Source organism: Passer domesticus, chromosome 1 (assembly GCF_036417665.1).
Source record: "Passer domesticus isolate bPasDom1 chromosome 1, bPasDom1.hap1, whole genome shotgun sequence".
NCBI classification, from domain to species: domain Eukaryota; kingdom Metazoa; phylum Chordata; class Aves; order Passeriformes; family Passeridae; genus Passer; species Passer domesticus.
The window spans coordinates 151,661,464-151,682,531 of NC_087474.1; the positions used below are offsets into that span (position 1 = coordinate 151,661,464).

The 21,068-nt window shown below is 44.6% G+C and overlaps 1 long non-coding RNA gene across 11 annotated transcripts in view; it reads left to right on the forward strand.

Moving 5' to 3' along the window:
• The window catches only part of LOC135285073 (uncharacterized), a 148,000-nt gene that overhangs the window by 22,198 nt on the left and 104,734 nt on the right, over nucleotides 1-21,068 (forward strand). For all 11 annotated transcript variants that reach the window (XR_010350104.1, XR_010350087.1, XR_010350100.1 and 8 more), the window contains exon 2: nucleotides 15,697-16,071. This is a non-coding gene — a long non-coding RNA (uncharacterized LOC135285073). The remainder of the gene's footprint in view (nucleotides 1-15,696; nucleotides 16,072-21,068) is intronic.

Sequence of the window (21,068 nt, forward strand, 5' to 3'; positions counted from 1 at the left end):
GAGACATTTCAGCTTAGGTGGAGGCAGTGCTGCAGCTGTGTCTGTGTACAGACAGCCTTCCCCATTCTCTTGGCTGAGAGTATGAAGGCAAAACTGGGGTCCCAAATTTTCTGTGAAGCCTATGGGACCCCTCAGCAGATGTGCATGGAGAGACGCCCCTGCCTTGGAGGGAGCTGGGGGTGCCCTGGCTGATACAAACCCACTGGTCTCATGAACAGCCTTGCAGCTCCCAGTCCAGCCTTACGTTAGAAGGCACTGGAATACAAGAAATAAATCCATTTGTGTATCCTGGGGTGTCCAGGAGGAAACGGTGTCACATGCTGGCAAGGCAGCAGCTGCATTTGCTGGCTTAGCTGAGATCTGCTCATTGAAAATCTGCAGCTGAAAGGCTGAACTATGAATCTTGGACTTGAAAGTAATTTTTATCTAAACATAGGGATCCAAAAGCTGGAAACCTATCAAAGGTACAGGCAAAGTATCTGAGTACCTTTGAAAACAAATGGCTTAGAAGAACACTGCAGTAATCTCCAAAGACAGCCCAAACAAATGCTGGAAGTATTTAGGAAATAAGAAGCTAGGGTGTCTGATGTAATAGGGGGACTTCAGAGCATTGGGATGGAGATGCACTGGGAGGTGATAGGGACAGCATCTTTCTATATACATTGAGAAGATACTGGATTTATTGCAGCATGCATCTGAAGGGCTTGCAGGAGTGGACAGGTGCAGTGGAGCCTTGTTTGTGGTGACCAAAATAACAAAAAACAGTGGAAAGCTCTGGGAGTTCTTGTCCTTGGAGGAGTGGGGTTGTAATGCTGCATGGATCATGAAGGTCTCTTCCTTAGTCTCATGAGCAGCTGAGGCCTATAATCTCATTAACAAATCTATCAAGCTGCATCCTAAGACTGATTGGGCTGCCTGCCCTGTGGCTGCTGAAAGGCATCCAGAGCTTGGAAGGGCCAGGGAGCTTTGTGCTGCAGCCTGAAGTCATTCTTGTGTCAGTGCTGTCCTTAGCTTAAATCCCTGTTTCCATGATGCAGACAGAATACATCATACCTTTACAAACCCCCTGAGCTGTGCAGGTCTGACACAGGCAGCTCACTCACTCCATCCTCTCCTCTAAGGAGGGTTTGTCATTCCCCTCCTGCTTTAACAACTGGATTCTCTACCAGGCTCTGTTCAAACCCATCCTGCTTGGACATCAGCTCCCAGGGGGGATGTAGCACCTCGGAGCCAAGGTCTCCTGCTGCTGCTGGAGCAGCCTGACATCTTTAGGTCTCCCAGAAATACTTTTTCCTCCAGCTGCCAGCAGAACCTCATTGTCCTTGAAACCCTGCTGTGGTGACATACCTGTTCATCTGCACTCACCTGCAGAGAGGTGGAATTTCTAGTGAGACCAGCCTTAGCTAAAATCAACCTTCACCCAGCTCTGGGACTAAGACCCCAGCTTGGTGACTGTGGGAAAGGCAGTACTTAAAACGACCAACAATGAAAGCTGTTTAATTTTCATGATTGTGTCTTCTTTCATCAATGTCATAGAATCCTAGAATGGTTTGGGTTGGCAGGGACCTGTAAAGGTGATGCTGTGAAGTCTGTCCCCTTGATGTGGGCAGGGACATCTTCAACTCTTGTCAAGTTGCTGAAAGCCCCATCCAGCCTGGCCTTGAATGTTTCCAGGGATGGGGTATCCACAATTTCTCTGGGCAACCTTTTCTAGTGCTTCAACACTTTCTAGGGAACCTGTTCCAGTGTTAAGCATCTTCACTCTTAAAAAAAAAAACAACCTTCCTTTAATCTATATTAACCCTCTTTCAGGTTAAAACCATTGCCCTTTGTCCTATCACAACAGGCCCTGCAAAAATGTTTGTCCCCCAAAAGGAATCATAAGTGGTATAAAAGCCCTAATACATGTTATACATGTAATACAATGGCATCTTTATTTATGGTGGAACTTTTGTCAGTGATGACTAAAAAGATGCAGTTGTAATTCTGTTATGGTTTTGTTCATAATAGACTTTCTGCTCCTAAGCTGAAATTTTTACTTCAAATTTTCTGTAGATTCTGGGTACTTCATTTCTTTGTTTAAACTAGTTGTGTGTTCTTAAATGGGAGTCACAGGGGCTGGAGTGAAACACCAAAGCTTTTAGGCAGTATCATGGTTCACTGCACTTTCCAGGGTGCTCCTCAGCTCCAGCTCTAATGCACTCAAGTCAGGACCAGACCCTGCTGTGGAGGGTCAGAGAAGCTTTTTGCAGTGGTGCAGTTTGCAGTAGGCATTACTCTGCCGTAGATAAGGGGTTTATCTCTCCAGCTGTACTTGTGGTCACTATAGTTTGAGGCCCATCACACTGGCTGGCCCTGAGGATTGAACTGTCAGTGCAGAGCAGATGCTGACAGGCCCTTGCTTTCCAGGCTTCTTTTCATCCTGTATGGAAGGAAAGGGGAAACAAAAAGGGAAAAGCCAGCAAAAACAAAAGCAGAATTTCTTCTGCAGCTGTTTGAAACAATGAATGAACCATGATGTGATGTTGTGGGTGTTTGTTTCATTTCCCCCCTCATTTCCTCATCCAGCTTTTATTATCTCTCAGTCTTGGAGGTGGGAAGGTCCATTGTCAGGACCTGGTGCCTTGCCCTGAATCCAGACATCCCATCCCCCCATTAAATACAGTGGTGGGGCAAAACCACAAGAATAGACATATCTGAGATAACAAAAAAAAAAAAAAAGTCTATATATCTATCTGGAAGTAAGTGGCTGGTTTAAGCACTGGCCTCGTGGTACAGTGGATGTCTGGAGGTTGTAGTAGGTGATCTCCCAGTGATGCAACCCCGTGGTAGATGTTGTCATTTCTGTCAGCTGCTTGTCCTGCATCCTGGAGGCTGCTGTGCTTGCCATGGGTGGCAGAAGGGGAGCTGTGTCAGCTTCTCAGCTGCTACCAGTCAAAGCTGAGGAATTAGTTTAAACTGTTGATTTAATTAAGCTGGAGGACACAGCAGAATAGTTTGTGCATGCCAGTAATGGGTGCCAGCAGGAGTGTCCTCTCACTGCTGCCAACTGCACGCTCTGCTCTTCAGAACATCTGAGAACCGGATGCTGACTAAGGGTGGTGGTTGGGTTTGATCCCCTCTGGTGATTTTTGTGTCACCATGTTTAAAAAAACATCCCTTTCACTGGGAGGCTCATCACATGGTCTTTGAAGGGTTCACATTCTTCAGAGTTATTCCTAGTGCCTTTAGATAGGCAGAGCTGTGATCTTTAGGTATTGTGCCTGATGTGCCTCAGGCCATCCTAATGAAAAGGACTACATCAGTGCAAAGGAACCACTTAAAATAGTATACAATCAACTATCACAGGCTTCTGGGCTTCCTGCTTGAGGGCTTGGATTTAGGAGGCAGTTTCACAGAAGTCCCTTTCTTAGGGCATGTGGAGAAGGAGAGTGGCCGGAAATGGTGACATTAAGGCAGTTGAGGATCACAGATTCTCTCATCCCCCAGTATCCCACAAATGGGGCTGTCTTAGCCCTTCATTACGCTGTGTTAAGGTCGGGAGAGAACAGACTCCTTTCATCCTTCCCAATCCCTGTGTGGTCTTCAATGATTTTACGCTGTTGTGAGTGTTCATGAGAAGACAGGGAGATTGGATGACCTCTTAGCATCTTGGGTGCGTTGATGCACATCTCTGCAAATGGAACTGCTTCAGTTCAAGGAAAATCAGCAATTTCCCTTGGTTTCAGGTCCTTACTAGTGGTGTTACTGGTGCATGAACTGCATGGGGCAGCATGTGGCAGCTGCGCATGTTTCCAAAAGTAGATGAGAGTAGTTAGACCTTCTCAAATAAAGTGTTCTCAGAGTTGATGCAGATACTTAGCTTTTGCTTGCAAGGAGCTGTTTGCATCCAACTTGAGTAGCCAGGTGAGCTGAGGTTGGCAGCTGTGAGGAAATGCAGCCTTGAGAGGGTGAGTTCTTTCATGGATTTGCTCTGTGTCAGTGAGAACAACAGCTACCAGTTAAATGGGCTTTGTTAACTCAAGGCCACAACTTTGGTGTGGCTCTGGAAAGAGCAGGCTGGCTTTGGCAGGTTTGGATATCAACATGATGCATTTCCTGGTGGTAGGTGGTGGGAAAGCCCACGTCTGCTGTGAAAAGAACACTCTTTCCTTGGAAAAGTGTTTACTGAGATAGCGATGATGGACAAGTCTCTCATGATAAACGTGACTTCACAGATTGTGTTTTCAGCCTCATGGAAAAAATAGAAAAGTATCTAACACAGGTCTGGAGGTTTGAAGGTAATGTGTGCTAAAAATAACTATTAAGAATTATTCTTGATCTTGGGCCAGGTTGTTTCAAGATCAAAATCAAGGCCAAGGCTCTTCAGTTTAGGTTTTCAGGTCATTTTTATTGGCTTTGTTAATTCATGCTGCTTATGAGGTAGGAAAAAATGGTAATATCTAGAAGGATCTTGCCACTTTCTTCCTGAAAAAATGGTAGTAAGGTTTTCTGACTTTTCTGCAAGATACACCAATCTGCTTTGATATACCAGTTTATTAATTGGAAAAAAACTAGGTTTTGGTGCTTTTTGTGTAATCAAGAGTCTTCTGACATTGTTTTCATATGGTGGCATATATATAATGACAGCATGTCATGTTGAATTTAAAGGGTTGTAGAAGGACTTTAAAAGATAGATAGCAAAATGAATAAAGACATTAGAAATTATCATTAATGTGACCCCAGATAGGAAGACCAAAAACGTATAAATGGCTGGAATAATTTCTTCCTGGGTTTTCTGACATCTTGATGGCTAGCTCCAGCACTTCTGATAGCTTGGAATTCCATCCTGCTGGATGGCAGAGCTGCAGTGAGCACATCAGCTGGAACCACCTTGGCCCTGGGGAGGATGTGGAAGAGACCAAAACCTGGTTATGACCAGGCCTGCACATCCTGATCCAGCACAGGAGGCAGTGAGAGCATTTTGATGGAACCAAGATCAGATTTGGCTCTAAACATTCTCTTGGTGGTGGCTTCTGGTGCATGCCTCTGGGGCTGATGATTTCTGATGTTTGTTTCCTCTCTGAATTTCCCAGATTTTGTTGCTGGCTCTCAGGTCCCGAGTCTGTCATGCTTTGCTCCCAGGCTGGAGAGCCAGGGAATTGGATGTGAGAAAACCAGTGGAGCTTTTTGACATGCTGGTGCTGTTCCCTGGTCCCCCTTTTTGGGAAGGGAGCATCAGTCTCCTGCCTGACATGGCTGGGCTTTTGCTTCCCCCAGCACGGAGCCAGCCTCTGGAGGGGTGGATGGGGCTGAGCACTTCAGGAGCCACTGGGGATGGGAAGAAGTTCTCTTTTCCTAGGAGAACCTGTTCTGATCCCCCTGTCACTGGGGGTGGCTTTGGATCCCCCTCTCCTGCCCTTAGCTTACTGTCCTGGAAGGACATAACTCTGATCCTGGGAGCAGCTGGAGCGAGCAGCCGCGGCAGGGCTTGTTTTCCCAAGATAATCTCGGCAGATGTAGGTGAAAGGTGATGCTGGCACTGCCCAGGTTGGCTGCCGCTCTCCAGGCTGAGTCCTCAGCTTTTTATATCCTTGCTGCATCACACTGCAGCTGCCACCCTGCTCCCTGTGCTGAGGATCACCAGGCAGGGGATCTGAGCACCGTGTCAGCTGCAGGAGCAGTGCCATACGCCGCAGGGTTACCGCAGGCTTGCATCAGCCACAGACGTGTCTGACCTGATAGCCCGACTCCCAAATAACCAGTGTGGGGTCAGAGAAGGGCAGGAGTGTCATCTTCTTGAGAAAAAAAAAATTAAATTTAATCTCCTATAACATTTTAATTATTGATGCTGGTTTTTAGCCCTGAATCATGAAGTTTACTTGTCAGTATGCCACTTCCTATTATATTCATGGTGTGTTTCTTATGATGCCTTTGATGTATTTCAATGTCCTCTCCTTCCTCCTTTTCTTTAACCTTGGAGCTTCTTTACCAACTATATTCCACATTCTGGTTATCTGCTGTGAATAGCAGCTCTGCACTTGCCATCCTAAGTAAATGGGAGAGGGGTCTGGAAAGGGCACAGATTTGTGCTGCAGCATCCTCCCCTGGAGAATTGAATTCAGTCTAGGAAGCAGACTGGTGAAAAGGGTGTCTTAATGAGCAGTCTTCAGAGAGAAGTTATTTCAGGTATTTCAGCCAAATAGCTCTGAGGACTTACAAACTGGGGCTAACAGTATCTTCACTTATGCAAAGATAGTGTCACTCTCAATGATCTCTCTCCATTCTTTGTGATAAAATATACACATAAAAACAGATCTTCTGTCTCTGGAGTAGATTATGCCCATGACTCCATTGGAGGAAGAGGCAGAAATGGGATTGTTTGCTCCCAGCAAGGGTAAGTCAGATGCTTAAGAAAGGCTGGGTTTCTCCCAGGCAGCTCTGGGGAAGGAGGGACATGAGCTCAGGCAGCAGCTTCTCACCTGGGTGCAGTGACAGGTGGATCTGCTGTTGGTGTCAAGGGTTTGCACAGCAGGGAAGAGACATCCCTGAATTCACCTCTGGGTTTGATAGACTTTTTGGTGGGCCTTCCTTCTGCAGGGAGGCTGTGTGGAGGCTTTGGCTGAGTCTTGACAGTGGAGCCATGGAGTTGGTGTACAGTCACTGCTGCAGGACCAGTTGTACAGGCTCCAGGTTTTTCCCTCCCTATTTAGTGAGTTCAAGTTGATGTTTAAACAGCTTCATCAGACCCTACGTTTTTGGTTTTTTTTAAATTTCTTTTTCGGAGCAGTCAAGGAGCACTCACCTGCATTGCTGCCTTCGGAGGGGTGGCAGTGCTGCCATCAACGGGGCTGTGGCAGAGCAGAGAGGACAGAAGTGCCAAACCATGGGGTGTGTGGATGGAAAACCCTGCACCCTCCAGGGCAGCATCATCCCTGCAAAAGAGAAGAGCCCTTTTGGGCTTAAAACATTAATGAATGTGACTCTGAGCAACTTGATGGAGTTGAAGATGTCCCTGCACATTGCGGGGTTACACTAGGTGACCTTTCCAACCCAAAACTAGGTCCTTTCCAACCCAAACCATTCTTTGAATCTCTGATTCTCTGATTGTAAGTTCTCCTGAGTCTCACAGGCTTTGTATGTAAATACACTATTTAACTGCATTCCCTATAGAGTGGTATGTGGCTAGGAATTCCTTTGATGCCTTTAGATGCTAATGTAGTGATAAAACAATCCTTTCTTTTTCCCTTGTTTTTCTCACAGCATGTAAGCTCTTCAGAAAATCGTGTCATTAAGTATTTAAGAGCCTAGAAGTGATTAAAATAAAAACATTGTTAGCAATAAATGAGTGAGAAGAGGTGCAATACTTTGTCAGACTTGGAATAAAAATTCATAAATATCCGGAATATAGGAAGGTTAGTTGAATTTGTGAGCACATCCAGGCATCAAAATAATGGGGGTTATTTTATATAATAAATAAATTATTTTTTATATAATATATGACCTCCATCCTGGGGAAGTTATCCATCCATGCAGCTGAGCTGGACCGTGGCTGATGCCTTGTTTGTGTGAGGTGCCGGGCTGGTGGGAGGCAGCTCTGGGGTGAGGAGCAAACAGCTGATTCCCTGCAGCTCTGTGCTTGTTTTGCAAATGTAGACAGGGTTGTACAGGAGCCAGACGTCTTCAGAGGTCTTGTTTTTTGTGTTTCTATTTTCTTCTTCTTGAGGTGGCTGCAATAATATTCACTAAGGATGGAGGTGAAAGGAGAGTGGTAGGAAAAGAGACTTGGTAGGACTGAATTGGTTTTGTTTAGCAGAATTAAAACTAAATTGGTGCATGGTCAGGAGTCTCTGTGAGTGAAAGACAGTGAGAAAAACATCTGTTCACAAACACCTGGGGTGGGACAGGTAGAGCTGGAGTGCAGTCTCTGATAGGAATCCTTGCATCAGCAGAAAAAGGATTTACTCTTTGATATCAGCAAAAAAATGAGTCCTGGCCTGTAACTTAATAGTGTAACTGTGTGATGCAATAAATAGAACCTTTCCATGCTGATTTAATTAAACCAATGCAACATCTATGTTTAGACGATGCCAAGTCCTACAGTGTTACAAAATCTTTTCTAATAATAGTATTTTTTTCACCTCATGAAGGTCCTGATCACTGAGCTGCAGGTTAAAGCTGCCTGCAACAGCAGGGCAGGCGTTTATTTGCATCTGACAAGTCAGAATGAGTCAAGATCATTCCATGGGTTTTGGTTTAATGGCAAGCACTTTGTTATTATTTACTGAATATTGAACATGTGCCCTTAATAAGGAGGACCTTTCAAAAAAGTAACAGGAAGACAGAGCCCGATGTGCCAAAACGTTTCTGTGCTGGTCTTCCCAGTTCTGTTTTGAAATCTTCACCTCAGTTGCCTTTGCAGAGCCTTGTGCCAAACCCGGGGCACGTGGGGCTTCTCCTGGGCTCCACAGGGCTGCTTGGACCTCAAGCCAAGTGTGACAGTGCACAGGGAAAGTCATTACCACTGGGCTTCTGTCCTGTTCTGGCATGAGGAGGCAGCCACCAAGGACTCAGCTTTTAAAGGAGCCAGATATTAAGCTGGAAATGAGTCAGTCCTGCAAGGGGTGACTTAAGCTCATTAAAAAATGTCTTTTTCCTTCTTGGCCTTTACCCCCTTGCTGCTTCTCAGCAGCTTTGTGCTGATTTGCTTTGCCCACAGTAAATGCTCCCAGCAAGAGCAGAGTGTGGTTTCCTTTGGGTTGAGGAGTTGAGGTCCAAAGGGATGCAGAGAAGGGCTCAGGAATGTCCATTTTTGGCCAGTAAATCAATCTGGTGTTCGTGGGGCTGGTGCTGTGTTGATCCAGTGCCACAGGAACAAAACTTCACCAGCACTGGAGCCATTGGCTCAGTTTTTGTCCCACCAGTGCCTTCAGAGGACCAAGCCCATCATCCCAACTCTGCCTTGTCAGAGCTGAAGCAGGGGCAGCATAAATGGCATAAATGAGGACAATGATGGTGTAAATGGGGACAATTGCAAATCCATTTTAATAGAGGGATTTCAGGAGGCTACACTGGTGGGGGGTTGATGAAAGCAAGTGTCAACTGTGACCAAGATGCCTGGAGTTGTTTGGTTTCATCTTTGAAAAGTAAGGCACTTCTGTTCTGTGGTTTGTTTTTTTTTTTTTTTTTAATAGCATCCAATTAATCTCTCTGTTAGCCACTTTCATAATTTTAGCACAACTCCTTTGCTCCTGGAGTGATGTAGCCTTGTGAGAATTTCAGCATTTATTTGACTACAAAGCATGTTGTTAGCCTGCGTGGTGACAGCCTAGATCGTGAAGGCTTAAAGAATAGGTCTGAGATAAAGAACTGAAAATGTAATGAGCGGGAGGATTATTTTTGCAGCTGGCATAGTGATTTTTCTTTCCTTTCATTGTAAGCTGGTAACTAATGCTGTAGACTGAAAATCATAAACAAAAGGTAGCAAAAAGAGTCTGCAGGGTTCAGACTGAGCCCTGCTCTGGGAAGCCAGGATGGTTCATGGTGACCAAGCCAGGTGTGGGAGCTGTGGGTCATTTTGGTTAAGGCACAAGACGAGTTTGCAGTGAAATTTCCCAGTTTTCTGTGAACTGCAGCAGTGCAGCAAGCGAGCCTGGCACTGGGCTGTGTGTTGATATGCAGTGGAGCAGCTCTGGAGATGGAGCAGCAGCTCCATGTCATTCATGTGAGGGCACCTTGGTGCTGGACGTGGGATAGTGGGAGAGCCACTGGTGGCAGAGGTGTTGTGTGCCAGGGGCCAGGGAAGGGAAAGAGGCTCTTGCTTGAGCCTGCTGGCAGCATGGGAGGAGAAATGGTGCCCACCTGGGTGTGAACAGTAGGCTAGAAGGGCTTTCCTTCACCCAGGCGTGGGAACCTGACTTTGATTTTGATGCACAGGTCTTGACTTCCTGTGGTAGTTGAAGCTGATGATAGATAGAGGATATAATTGAGAGCCTATTTTAGAAAAGCAAGCAAGCAAACAAAAAAAGTGCAAAAATCCATTTCCTCATCTGTTTAAAGGGTTACAACGTATCTCTGCAAGGTTAGCCTTGGGACCAGCATTTCTAAAAAAAGCCAGAATGCCCAATCTCCTGAGAGACCAGGAAGCATTAAGTGTTATCCTGAAGTGCTGCCCCTTGCATTTCTGTGTCCACTCAGTGGATCTGCAGGTCTGATTTTCCCCTGATGTACATCTCATGCCATAAGTGTTCAGCAGCTGACATCAGGCTGGTCTTTTTTGCATGTCTGTCACTGAGTATCCCCACTCTTGGATCAAAGAGTGGTCCAGGTGGATGTTCTCCTACCCAAGGAGACTGATTGCATCTGAGAAGGAGCACGGTCATTGGCTTGGGCTGCAAGTGGTTCAAGGCTGAAATGGTCCTTCTTTGTGGACTTTGTTTCTCTGTCACCATTCAATTTTTCTGGGTGAGGCAATCCAGTATCTCTTAAGAATCACACTCTTCCTTCATTGTAAAACATCTTTTTCCAAGAGAAGGATGTGTGAAATGCTGTGTCCCCTATTAGAGGTGATTTTGATAGCACGAAATAGAATTTTTATTTTTTTTTGTACTATTACCTAAGTTGGAAAACATTAGTGTCTTGAATACTATAAAAAGATGAGTTAATATTTATCTTACAGTTTGTTCCTTTAGTCTTTTTATGTAACAGTCCACCATTTATTGGAGAGTATCTCCCCCCCTTCTCCTTAGGGAACGTTTTCAAGATTTTTTTCTCTTAATGTATCTGTGTCAGTTGGTGCAGACGGAGAATAAGATTATGAAATTTTGCTTTGAAAATGGTCCAAGGTGACATTAGGTGCTTAAAATGTCAGATTGTGCGACATTCACTTAAGATTTTGCTTTTGTCTTCAAAAATGGTTAAAAGAAGGGGATTAATTGTAAAGCATCTTAGCAGTATTTCAAATTGTAGCATCCCAGCATCCCAGATCCTCATGTGGAGTCATTTTGTGAAGTCGAAAGAGCATAGTCATGACCTGCATTTTGTGTGAGAACTCGAGCTGTAAATATACAGCCTGGTGGTCACTTGGGTATTGGTTCAGGTTGGTGGGCAGACCCATCCCAAGTGTGGGTGAGGAGTCCTGGATGGATGCAAGGGCCACAAATTTGTGTGATGATACCTTCACTGGAACAGCTAGACTTACACTTTAAAATGTACACTTTATTGTGAAACTGTTACAAGAGTTCTTGGAAGCATTTTGGTGTTGCACTTCTTGCCTTACCAAAGATGCCCTTCTGCATCTTTGGGCAGAGTGTAGGTTGGAACTCCCAATCTACCAGGCAATGCTTCTGTGCTTGTCTTTTTTAAACCCTCCCCTCTTCGTTGGAGTTCCCAGAAAGGATTTTAGGATGAAAAATGGTAGGGTAAGGCCAGATGAGTGGTTCTTGCCTCCCTCTTGTTTTCCTCAAATACTCAGGCTTTGGATGTGCACATGTTTTCGCCTGGTCGTGGACTGGAGGAGCATCTACAAAGTGCCCTCCCCTGCCATAGCTGCTTTTTCTTTACCTGGGAGCAAATCCCCAGCTCCAGGGACTGCTTGAGATGTTGGCCAAGCTTGTGAAGCCCTCAAAAGCAGCCAGGTTACTCCAAAAACTTGGTGTTGCTGAGTGAGGAGAAAAAGGCACAGCAGCCTTTGCATTTTTTTCCTTTGTGTTTCTTTGGAAATAATTTGTTTTGTTTATTTATGTTTTATAAGGACTTTATTATTATGGGCACGATATAAGAGATTGTTAACTGTTATCCTGCCATAATTCCATAAAGCAAACAAGTTCATGATTCATCACTGATACAAAATACAAGTCCTATTGACCCAGAACTCCGTGATTTTGCCACTCTCACTTCTATGTCAGATTCAGTCTAGAGCTGTTCTAAAGTTTCATGCCTAAGAACAGGAAGCCAAGGAGAGGTTTTGGAGGTTTGGTTAATCAGCTGAATGTTATTGCAGGGGACAGTCTGGGCTTGATGCTGTCCTTTTCCTTCTTCCAGTGGTGGTGCTGAGCCTGCTTTGGCTCAATAAATCAGGAGAAATGCAATCCCTTGTGGTAGCTGAGATACCCATGGCAGCAAACTGCTGCCTTTCAGGAAATACACCTGCAGCCATTTGCTGGAGAATTTGTAAAAAGCCAGAAAGGTTGAATAGTTTTCTCTTTTTTTCTCTTTCTATTCTCTGTTGGATAACATTGACCTTGATAAGCAGTCTCAGTGTCTGGAGATGTTCTTCTGCATGGAGATGTAACAAAGCCATTTTGGGATGCTGACCTTGTGTTTTGGTGGGGATTTTGGTGTTGGCAAACTGAGCACATACTGCTCACAGTGCCTGGTGGCAGGAGCAGCAGACACAAATGCCCCGATTGCATTCTTGCCCACAATAAAGTCACTACTGGAGCTTACTGCAATGATCCTGAGATTTAACAAGTCCCTTACTGCATTTAACTCACATGGCTGGGTTGTAATGAACATGTTAGAGTGTAAAAAACCCAGCCTTTTCCTTCAAATAAAACACAGGCACAGAAAACATCCCTTGTTTTTTAAAATGAGCCATTGCACTCGGGGCCCTTTAACATTCAAAATTTAACAGGTGGGACTCCTTCTCTCTTCCTCACGTATTTTTCAACTAATGAGGAACAAGTCTTTTCACTCTTTTTGTGTGTTTATTAATCATTAGGGGGTCTGTCTATTGCAGGGCAGACTGTGCTCATTGCTGGTTTCCTACAGCTGTGTTGACAGGTTCCTGCTGTCCCTGGAGAGGAGCTGTGGCTCAGGGTGCTGCTCTCCTGTTGAGGGTGATGCCTTGCTTGCTCAGAGCTGACACGTGCTCAGCCCGTGGTGTTTCTGTGTGTGAGTGATTCAACCCTTGTTGTGTACGAGTAATGGAGTAGTTCTTGTCAAGGGATGGGGAAGATGAATGTGTTTTTCAAGTGCTGGCCCATGACTTGAAAAATCTGGATGCGTTTCAGGGCTTTGCTGCCAGCCTACTCTAATGCATGACCTTCAGTGAGTTGTTAAGGGCAAGACCTCTACTGTTGGGGCTGGGGAACACTCATGGACAGTCAGCAACGAAGACCCTCCCTCCAGTCTGAGGGGGAAGCAGCAGTGGAGTGAGCTGGAGTGATGTTCTCTCCAGTAGGCAGTGTACTCAGTCTTAAAAACCTGGCACATTTTAAGGGTAGAGTCCAGAGAACTGGAAACTTGTCTTTTCAGGCATGTGGTGGGCACAAGGGTTTGAATTTCATCTGCCTCTCAAACAGGGTAGCAATGAGACAGTGTCTTCTCCTTACATCAGGGGGTGGAAGGTACTGAGGTTCCTCCATACCACAAAGGAAGATGCTTAAAATGAACATTAATCATCTGTCATTGTTTTATCTGTTACAATCTGACTAGAAAAGCCCATATGTTTATGTAAAAACCTAACTTGTGCAAGATGCTGGTCACTGAACTCTTGCATAGCCCGTGAGTCCTGCTGCCATCCAGCTGGCCTCGAAGGCAGATGATGGGAGTGCTGTGAGAGGTGTGGTGTATGCGAGATGGGGGGAGATATAAAAGATAGAGAACAAAAAAAAATTATGTTTTCACTTGCTGGACAGTGAGGACTGCTGGGCTCATCTCCCAGGAGAGCTGAGCAAAGTACATATTGACACATCCATGTTGGAGCCTGGAGAAAAAGCCCTGCTGGTGCATCAGGCACAGCAGAGTGAGGGGCTGGGCTGGTGGGACAAGCCTCATTTCTCTGGAAACAGAGATTCATCTCAGTTTTCATGCTCATATTTTACAGGTAATTGGATTGTGGAGAAACGAGTTAGCTCGAGGATTTTGGGCAGGTGTTCTTGCTGTAGAGAAATAGGTTTTACAGGCGTTTTCCGTGTCATAAAGTTATCAAGAGTGGCTGAGATTGGCTATGTAATTAGTGGGATTGGAGTTATTTTGGGAGATTCAAATCCTTTTCCAAAATGTTTTTATCAGCTCAGGGACTTAGGTCAGACCTTCTTCAGCTTCAGTTCATTTATGTGGGGGGGAAGTTAGGGAATATTTAATTTCCTAGCCCTCCCCATCACTGGGAAAACACTAGAAGCAAGGACAAGGCATTTCAGATTTCTTTTTCCACGAATTAGCAGACATCAAGTCTGCAGACTTCCAGTTGGCTTGAACCAATTTGCCTGCTGGGTGTTGTAGCAACAAAAACACGTTGTAGGCACACCAGATTTGTGTTGGTGATGGTGTTGTCCCCACGACCCAGCTTAGCCTGGGTTATGCTAAGGTAATGGTGCATCTTTCCTGCAAAGAAAGCAGTTTTGATTATTTTCCCTAGGGAAGAAGTCGTTTTGGTTCAAAGTAGATTTTGTACGTGAGGTGACTTAAACATGATCAAAGTCACTAAAATTTTATTTCAAATAAACATGTGACTCTCCTAATCAACCCTTTAAAGAGAACATCTGGGGAAAAAAATGTCAGGGTTTTGTACATTTAATTATTCACTTGATTTTTCCCTTTTAAATATCTGATGACGTTTCCGCTGTTTGAGGGTAGATAGGACTTTATTGACACAATTAGCAAAACAAATGATTATCACACCTTTTCCTTAGCCCTGTCCTATTTGATCTATTTGCTTGCACTTTCATTACTCCTTTGCTTGGTTACATTATACACAATGTTATCACCTTCTTGTGCTTCTGCAGCTAAAACAAAGTGAAAAAACCTTTTTTGGCTCTCAGCTGCTCTCTGCTGTTTTCTTTTTACAGATGAACTAGAAAGCAATGTCAGGCAAAGAGTTATTTGAGTTTCCTTTCAGCACTTGCTGGGCATTATATCCGGGCCTGGCACTTGCCTGTGTTTATGCGACAGCTTTCATATTTTAAAATAACAAACAAAAATCCCAGCAACTCTACTCCCAGCACAATTAGTAAGATCAGATTAAAAGAATTGAAAAAACAAACAACCAAAACCCCCCAGATCATGATGGGTTTATATACGTCAAATACTAGAATCTTTATGACTAATTCCTTGGGTATTTTGAGCCACTTTGCTGGGATGTGTTTATTTTCTCTGAAAGCAGAGGTGGGAAGTGTGGCTCTGTCTGGTCGGAGGTCACATTGGGTTGTTGTACTGAAGGGCAGAGTGTTTCTGCTATGTCACTGGTGGGTTGTGCCAGACTTTACTGTGGGTTGCTGAAGGTGTGATTCTCCTGATGGTGGAGAGACATTTTCCACTGAGGTCAGGAAGGCAGATGGTGCTGCTGGCCTGCTGCCTTACAACCCCTTCCATTCTCCTCTTCCCTGGTAGTGAAAATACCTCATTAGGTTTAGCAGGTGTGGCAGAAAGGAGAGGGGAGGAAAACTCTGTTCTTTCACCTGACAAAAAGAAAAAGAATAGTTTTGGAAAGATCTGTTGGTTAGGTGAGAACTACTTTCATTTTCTGGCTTCTTCTCCTTGCACATCCCCTAGAACCTATGAGGCATCTGGAGGTGTTGCTCCGTGCCGTGTCCATGCTCACTGTTACATTAATTTCAATAAATCATGCAAATGAAAAAAAAAAAAAAAAAAAAAAACCCTAAAACCTTCCTTCTGTGCAAAAATAAATCAAAATGTTAAAGTTTGCAATCCAGATTTTTGTCCAACGTGAAAAGAGCTGTTGTGTAATGGCCTGTCCCTTTCTTCTCTCTGAAGGTCCCAACCCCATGTGTCCCACTTGTCTGGAATAACCTTTGGAGTCTGGCAGTCTGGTCCTTTTCATAGCTCCGGAGGATTTTTAGGAGCATGGGGAGCATGGGATGCATGGACCTGTGGACCCACAAAACCCTCTGGAAAATGCTGGCTGTGGATAAAAGCATCTGCAAGTTTCTACCATCTTTTTACTCTGTTTTTCCCTGGGTCACCCTGTGTCATTTGTGGCCCTGTCCTGAGGATTACAGCTTACAGTCACTTACTGGAATACCTGCCCATGCATCTTCTTGAAATGGAGCCACTGCTTTACCCAGCTGGAAGATATTTTCTGTTCTCCCAGAGCTTTTCCAGTGCAGCAGCAGCACTCCTGTCCAGCAGGTATGTAAATGTTTTTTACATTGACTGCCCAGTTTGCTTTCTTGATCTTCAGTCTTTTTTTTTTCTTACTAGCTTGTGTTAAAGGTAAGACCTACCAAAGGCCCTGGTGCCATACTCTAAGGATGACTTTCCTTTGTTGGAACAGACCCCATTTGAGATGTAGGTTCTTGTGGAACAGTAGTGTCAGCTTCTGAAGGTTCTGATGACCAACCATAGCCTCATAGATGAGGGAAAGGATGGATCTGATGCTCTTCATTCTTCCACCTGGATCCTCCGGGACTCTTGGGCAGCTGTGTTTGTAACCCACAGCTGCCATCAGCTGTGTGTGGATCAGCTTAGCGGGTTTTATTGTCTCACTTCAAAAAAGATGACACAAATGTTTTTTCTCTTCTTAGTTCAACAGAATTTCTGCTGAAGAACGTAATTTTGAGGATGACTTACCCCATAAAAAAGGAGATGCCATTAGCTCTAAAATTAAACTATTCCTATTCCATATAGATATGTATAACTCAATAGCACTAGTGATAACAACCAAATTTGCATCACTAGAGTAATTTACAATGAATTAGATGTTTTTGTGGAGGTGACAAGTTTTTTCCCCATTCTTTCTAACAGAGAATTATTGGTTTTGGTGTCTGTGGATATCATTTTGCTGTGAAAATCATTCTTTTTGGCACTTGTGCTGGTTTGGTCAAAGGCTCAGGTGTGCTGGTGTGTTGAACAGATCTCTCCTTCTACAGAGCAGACAAAAAATTAGCTCTTTGTGTCTAACTTTTATTTTCACCATACAAAGAGGAGGCGATGAAGGAAAAGGGTTGAAAATGCTTTGATGTACATTTATTCTGCATTCCCCTCAGCATTTGTGAGGCATTAAAAGTTTCATCTTCTTGCATGGTAAGCACAATTTTGCATCAGAGGAAGGAAATGAGAGGGGTAGGGTGGATAGAGCATGTTCAGTGGGAAACATAACCAGTTGCCTCACTCTTCAGTTTGACTGTGACTCGTAGGCCAGATGGAGATTGTAGACAGAGATTGGGATAAAGATGTTCTTTGCTTTATCAATGAGCAAAGTCAAGTGCTTGCTGTGCTTGTAAGAGAGGCTGGAGCTAACAGTGGGGATTTGGAGGTGGAAGCAGCATCGTGCCAGGCTGGTGGGGATGGTCCATGCTCAAGCCCCAGCAGTGTAGTCATGTGCCAAGGCAGAGCCTTCTCCAGCAGCACTGCCTGGAGCTCAGCCCAGCAGGGCCAGACCCTTCCGTGTGCTTGCATGACTTTGTGCTCTGCTGCAGAGACATCCCCTGGAACCAGCCCTTCATTTGCAGATAGTTTTCCTTCCTCAACCTGAATTAACAGTTATCCCCTCACTGAAATCCCTAGTGTTTTATTAACTAGCTCCTATTAACTTCTAAAGCACCTAAGAAAGACAAATCTCTTGCAGTTGTTCTTTTTATCTACAATTAAAGCAAACACCACTGATATTAAAAATCCTTTTTTTTTTTTTTTTTGTGGTCAGCTATTTGACAAAGACATTGCAAACCAGATCTCCCCTTTTTGCTGTAAGATGTGAAAAGGTCCTATGTCAGCAGCAGTGGAATGAGCTTTATCTTTTATGAGTAACTGGGAGCGAATGGGGCATCAATTGCTCTGCTCTGGTGCTGCCATGCCCTTTGGTGCCTCTGGACACTGAACAAAACCTGCCTGTAACCCAGATAACCCAGAGCAGCCCCAGGGTGCTTGACCTCTGCATTGCAGGGTCAACGCTGACAGTGGGCAAGGAGAAAAGCCGTGGTAGGTGGACCCTGAATTTTGTGTTCTGCACGGCCCCTTGCAGTGTGACTCCCATGTCACACACAGTCTGGCAGGCACCTGGCACTTCTGGGCCACCTGGGAGTGGCCCAAGAATTAGAGCTTGGCCAGGAATGATGCTTCAGTTGTAAATGTGCAGCTGTTCTTTACAGGGATGAAAAATCATCTCTCGTTTTCTTCAGAGCAGGTCTCACCCTGCATAGATGTGGGGCAGCTTCAGAAGATAAGTAGTTTAAGGGCTTTGCTGTTGGTCAGCGTGAGCATCCAGGCAGGGGGGCTGCTGGCTGCATCCCTTGGTGCTAATTAAAAGATTAACCCCATTAGCATTCAAGAGTTTTGCTGGTAAAGTAGCAAAGATTTGCTTTGAGTCAGGTTGCAGATCCTTGGATCAAAATGTCCTTTAAGGGGTTGGTCTGTATACAGATGCATGTTATTAATAATAATAAAAAAACCCAGAAAGCTGCTATTTGGCTGCCTGTGAGGGTTATGTATGTGGGTGTGTATTTCAAAAGCACATAACTGATTATAAAAATCATTGATGGTCTAAGTCAGTATTAAGGATGGTTGGATGACATTGAAAAGCAGCCCTGGCACATTGCAGGGATGTTCTTGTCATGACTAACCCCTCTCACTCTCACTCCTATGGAATTTTTCAGTGCCCAGCACAGACCAGCACTGAAATTGCAGGTTTGCAGAAGTTTTTAAATCTCTCCCCAGCTGGCAGCAAATTAAGGAATTGCAAGTATTTATTGGTTTAAGGATAAAATATAACCTCAAAGCTATAAAAAATTTTGACAATGTGGCTTTTTTAAGGGAGTCTTACTTTCTTTATGGTTTTGTGAGTCAAATGTGTTGAAGCCTGACAGAGGAAGAGGTTTTAATCTACAGGTGCTGTCTCTTGCTTGATGGTTTCCTGCTTCTAAAATTACTTCCAGGTTTTTTGGAATTGGGGCTGAAGCTAGTTTCAACTTTCAGTTTGTGGGCAACCTCGCTTACGACTTCAGCAGGCTGGATTTGTGAGGGTTGGGGGCAGCAAATGCTAGTGCTTTTAAAGATTCTTATTTTGGCTGCCAAAAGTCCATTTGCCACTTTTAAAATATTTACAGCTGAATCTTTGAATTCACATCTTCTTTAGCTTGAGGAAAGTGCTGAAGCTGAAATTTTGCTTTGATGTTTCTTCCCCTGTCCTGCATGGGGAGGTTGGAGGAGAGCATGCCCAGGGTGAAGGATGTTGATTCACCTGTGCTCATCCTGCACAGGCTGGCTTGCTCATTGTGCAGCAGTGAAAGTCAACATGAGCAAAGCAAATTAAAGCTGCATGTCAGTCCTTAGTTTATATTAAAAACATCAACCACTTTTGAATTGTGCATTTGCTCTCCTTTAAGGGTTGTCCCTCCTTTGGGGCACTTATTAATGAATGCCATTTGTGCCCAAACTTTGTGCCCTTACTGCAGGGCATGTAACTGGGGATACATTAGGCCATATTTCTGTTTATTTATATAAGTAAATAAATTTTCATATATTTTTAAATATCTGGAATTATCCTCCTAGTATGTCTTTAATGATCCTCTATTGATTGCTTTAAGACCTTGCTTGGAATTTTGTATTAACCAAAGCATCCCAGTCATTACTTTCAGAATAAAAATCTTTCTTTATGTGTGATTTTTGCTTTTCTTTATATGTGCTCTTTGCTTTTCCATGCTTTTCCTGACTTACTGTGCACAGTAAATATTGAGCTATCTGCTGACTTGCTGTGCTCTTCAGGTTGCAAAGAAGCAGTGACTTATCATGAGACATATTGTTAATGCCAGCAAGAAAGCAAGAGGTGTGTGCTTGGCTTCTGAATCCTGTGTATTGCTTTGAGGGGCTCTGTGCAGAGCTGGAGGTGCCAACAGGCTGTTTTCTGGTGCTCCCAGCTGCTGGGCAGCATTATGAGGATTAGCATTGAGGAACTCTTAGCGAAATTTGTCTCATGCCACGAAAATGTAAAGCCTCCAAAGCTGGCTGGCATCCCAGGGCTGTGAGAGGCCCTTGGAGGGGCTCTTGGTAAAGGTGGCAGGATTTGCACTGCTCCCCCTGTGAATGGGACATGATCTGAAGAGTTTCTGATGAAGGTTTAATCATCTCCAAGCTGGTTTGGTTGCTTATATAGGGCAGCAGACAAAAATTGCTGAGCAGAGTGGCTGCTATAGGGCCAGTCTGCCACCATGGGAGGGCATCTACCTAATCTTCTTGTCCTGCAGTGTGGAGCCCAGTTCAGAAAAACAAAATGCCATTTTTGGGCAATATTTTATTCTCAGGGTGTTTCCTGACCTAGAATCAAACCCAGCCTCCTAGTTTTTCCCTGGCACTGTTTTGGGTATCCTGTGATTTTGCTGCTGTACTTTTGCAGGGTACCATCATTGTGCTGCTTCCTCTTTGTCTTTGCAGTGTCAAAATCAGGAAGTCAGATTAGAGACCTGGGGCTCCAGCAGCAGAAACAGGGCCTGAGTGTGTGCAACACAACAAAGTACCTGTATTTATAACAATTATTGTAGACAGCTTGGGGGATGAGGCACAGCTGCATTCCAGCCCTGGTGCCTCTGGATCTCTTACTGTCCTGATTAGAAGGGTATCTTCACCCCAGGCTCAGCAGCCCAGTTTGCCTGGCTGGGGGCATTCCCTGGGGAGCTGAGTGATGCTGGAGACCCCACACTGCCCTGACTTGGCCCCCTCCACAGCTTGGATGTGCCCTCCTGCCACTGGCAGCATTCTTGAGGCACATGGATGTGGGATTGCCATCATCCTCCCCACTGGCACTATCTCTTGGCTTTCATTAAGCTTTTTGCAGAGAGCAGCTCTTTGTGGTGGCCCCTGCGCCGTTTTATCCAGGGCTCCATTTGTATCACCATCAGGTGGTTTCTGTTTGACCTTTGCCTTGCTTAAAAATTAAGTACCAAGGTACTAGGAAGAGAAGTAATTTCCCAGATAAGCACTTTTTCCCTGCTCTTCTGTAGTTCATGGGGGAGCTGGCTTACCCTGCCTGTGGATGACTAAGGAGGAAATTCTTTTTTGGTTAGGATAATGCTGACAGTTCACTGGAATTTTTTTTTATCATGGGTTTATCACTTCCTCCCTACGAATTCTTATGTGCAGGGCAGGAAAAAAAATAGTGGTGACCACAAGTTATGGAATTTGCCTTCTGTGGAAAA